Source organism: Tenrec ecaudatus, chromosome 10 (genome assembly GCF_050624435.1).
Source record: "Tenrec ecaudatus isolate mTenEca1 chromosome 10, mTenEca1.hap1, whole genome shotgun sequence".
Classification (NCBI taxonomy): Eukaryota; Metazoa; Chordata; class Mammalia; order Afrosoricida; family Tenrecidae; genus Tenrec; species Tenrec ecaudatus.
In genome coordinates this window covers 58,371,448-58,375,122 of record NC_134539.1, presented here as the reverse complement: position 1 = coordinate 58,375,122, position 3,675 = coordinate 58,371,448, and positions in this window count along the sequence as shown.

The following is a 3,675-nucleotide window of genomic DNA, read 5'->3' as shown; positions in this document are numbered from 1 at the left end:
TCTGATTCTGTGCGTGGATTGTTGATAGCTCATTCTAACCCCCGTCTTGGCCGGGTCCAGATGCACATGTCTTAGGATGGGGGGCAGTTGTAGTTGTGTAGCTCCTGGTTTCCATGCAGAGGGCACTGTGTCCTGCTCCCGACAGCCAGGGGGACTGCCGCGGGGTGACAGGATATGGTAGAAAGAGCACTGAGCTGGGAGATGGGGAGCTGGCTGTGGTACGTAGTAATCCTGTGGTCACAGTTATATCAGTTACTTGGGGTACAGTTCACTGTCTGCAAAGCTAAGCGGCACCTGAGTGGTGGCTAAGATTCCCCTCCAGGTCTAGCTCAACTGAGGTGTACAAAAGTGATGTTGCTGTTTTTCTGGTCCCCAAATCCAGTGTTTCCTTTGGGTCGAAGACAATATTAGATGAAAGCACTGAATTAAAAGTTATCTGTGAGGAAATCAACTACATGGAAAGGTGGGATAAAGGAGGAATATAGAAAATAGATTCAATTTGAGAGAAAGAGTGGGTTCTGTAGAGAGGCAGGGCACTGATGTTAAAGAGAACCTTTCCTCTTTGCCTCTAACTTTATGTGTGGCCTGGGGCAGCTTCATTTTCCCTCCCTGGCCGCTCATTGTCTTCATCTTTAAAATGAGGGACTTGCCCTGATGAAGGTTCACAGACAGATACCTAAGGGTGCTGTGCAGAGAACATCAATGATGCTGGGCTGCATCGGGCTGGGCCACAGCCAGTGTATGTAGTGTGGGCTGTCGCTCACCCTGTGTTGGCTGGTCTTCTCATCTATTTTCGGGGGTGGGGGTGGGGGGGAATCCAGGTCCTTATTGGAAAAGCCTTGATTATTTCCTCATTGACCACTCATGGGAGGTGATTTAAAATCCAGTGGGCTGAAGAAAACATGCCTCTGGGCTCTCCGCTCGCGGTGCCCTATTGGGTAAGCCTGTGAGTCAGCCGTGGACGGGCTGTAACTCAGTTTTTCATGGAGTTGAGGGGGCGGTGAAGGGTGCAGCTATTAGCAAGGCCCTTCTCTTACTGCTCAGCTGTTCCCCATTGCGTCCCCGGGCAGACGGGGGACAGATTTCAGTCACCGATGTACAGCAATGAGCGTCAGGGAGAGCTGCTGCCTGGGCGTGTGAGTGGCTCCTTGGTGCTGATGGTCGTACGAAGCAAGCCCGTTTGACAGACGGAAAAGAAGTTGTTGGCAGGGCTGAACTTACAGGGACCGTGGGGCTCGGCTCTCACGGTTCTCAGCCACGGAGAAGCTGGCAGTGGAGCTCTGGACGCGGCAAAGCTAGTATTTTAGAGCTCCGGGGTTGGTTTCACTAACAGCCATGTTGAGACTCCAAGGGGATTAGGTGCACTTTGGAAAAGAAGATCATTCTCGCCCCTACATGTGGGTGTAATCTACCGCACGCTGAGGTCTGCACATGAGCTCCGCCTCCTAGGAATGTAGCCAGAGTCACAGCTGGAAGCGATTTTGCAAGAGGCCGATGATGAGAGTAAATTATTTTTCCCTCTTCACCCAGCCTGAATTAATAACAAGATTACCGGTCTAATGACGAGGCGTAGCCCCACCTCACTTTGAGAGAGAAGTAAAATAAAAAGCCTCAAAAGACAAATAATTAGTGCAGAAAGAAGTTCGACAGATTTCAGAAACAACTATTTGTGCAGAAAGAAATTCGACAGATTACAAAATTTGAGGCGCATGTGCCCGTCTGTGCTGCCCCCGCTCAGTGGTGGATGCCCCAGGTTCTCCTCAGGCTGGCGTGCGGCGCAGGTGGGTTTGGATGGCAGTGCTTGGGACAGTGGTTAGGCGCATAGCTAGCGTCCTCATCAGAGGCTTGCGTTTCACCTGGGCCGTGTCCTGGATTGCTTTGGAGATGCTGGCTGCATTCATAATGCCAACTTTTGAAACATGGAAAACCAACTCCTCTTTTAAAAAATAAAAATAGAGGTGGACGGCTGAAAGAAGCACTGGCCCTTTATCTCCTTTCACTGAGTTAGGGGCGACCTTCCTCACACACTGGCTCCTGCTGCCTTGGTCTTTTCTGTAAGTGGTTTCATTTCAGGAAGCTGCTGAGCCAATGCCTGTAAACCCCATCATTTTTTTTTCTTTTTCCTTCCAGCACTGGGTTTGTTGAGTAGCTTTGCCATTTAGTGGCAGTGCAGGGCTTCTCGCCCCGCAGGTCAGCAAAGGGTGCCATGACAGCTTCAGGCTCCGTGCCAGCGAGGACTCCAGCAGCTCTGTGCCCATCACTGAAAGTGCGGTACCTGTTATGGAACCCACCCTCTTAGGCCGTCAGAAGAAGAAGAACGACTTCCTCCCATGGAGGAGGGGAGCCGGTCTTTGAACAACAGCTGCAGGAAGGCACACGTGTGCGCACTGCTTGCCGCAGGGGAAGGTGGAGAGCATTAAAAAGGGTAAAGCATTGCTGGTCACCTGTAAATCCATTCTGCATAGTTTAAAAAGACATTCTGAGCACTGGGAAAAGGCGGGGAAAGCCTTAGTAAAGTTAGAACAAAGATTATACCCGGGCCTTCTAAAAGTTTTGGGTAGATTCCATTATCTTTGGATTCCATTTTTCCATAGACTAGTTAAAGCCCCTCTCCAGTATTTGTTCACAGAGGAATGACTACTGCTCTGCGTTTGTTAAACATCTTAGGGGGGAAGGCTTATCAATGCAAACAGTATTACTTTAACAGAGAAATGGTCATTGACTAGGTACTTTTTGGCCTAACAGAAGCAGCTCAGGGCTGTACACACTGTCTTGGCCAGACTCTGCCACTCCTCGAGACTCCCCTGGGTAGTCTTCCCTCTGTGGCTCTCCCAGCCTCGGGCCCCTTGAAAGCCTAGGTTCAGGAACCACTTGTCTTTGTCTGGAGGAAAGGGAGCCATTTCCATCATTATTCTAGGATGCAGCGGGGGAAACAGGGGCAAGGGACCCCACCCCCTCTGCCTTTAGAGACACCGTCCCTTGACATGCCCTTCCTAGCTGGTTACGCTGGTGCTTGCCATGGTGTGTAAAGACTGCAGAAACATTCATGAGAATTACGCAGGGCCAGGGAGAGTGCTTAGTGGAAAGAGCAGTTAGCATTCTTGACAAAAATGCTCCCTAACCATCTGTCTTGGCCAGTCTCTGCTCAGAGGTTCCCTGGGCCTGCTCCAGGACAGTCACCACCACCACACACACACCCCACTCATACACCCAGCCACTACCCCACGCCCAGCAGCCTGATCAAGCCCAGTGCAAAATGGTGTTTCGCTGTCAAGTTGTTTCCGTGTGTTTGAAGCCTTCCTCAGAACAGCCTGTTAGCTTGAAGTTTAATGTGACACCCTGACCAGTGTCAACCCACTGAGTTTTACTGTAGCCCAGAGTCCAGCTGCTTCTACGCTTCCGGAATGTGCCCCTGTTAATGTCTGGTTTGCCGATTTAAGCCTGGCAAATTATCATTCCAGATGAGAGAAGCTCGCAGTTTTTTGGTATCCTTTAACTCACATTGTGAACAAAAGTTCTCTCACTTATACTTCGTACCCTTGGTGTGAACGCACCGTTGAAAGGGCCTGCTCTTTAGCTACGTGGCACCACTGAGCGCTCCTGCTTCACCCCTTTGGTGTGTGTGGTGATTTGGGGGGAGTGAGGTGAGGTTTCTCTCTGAATTGTGGGCTGGGG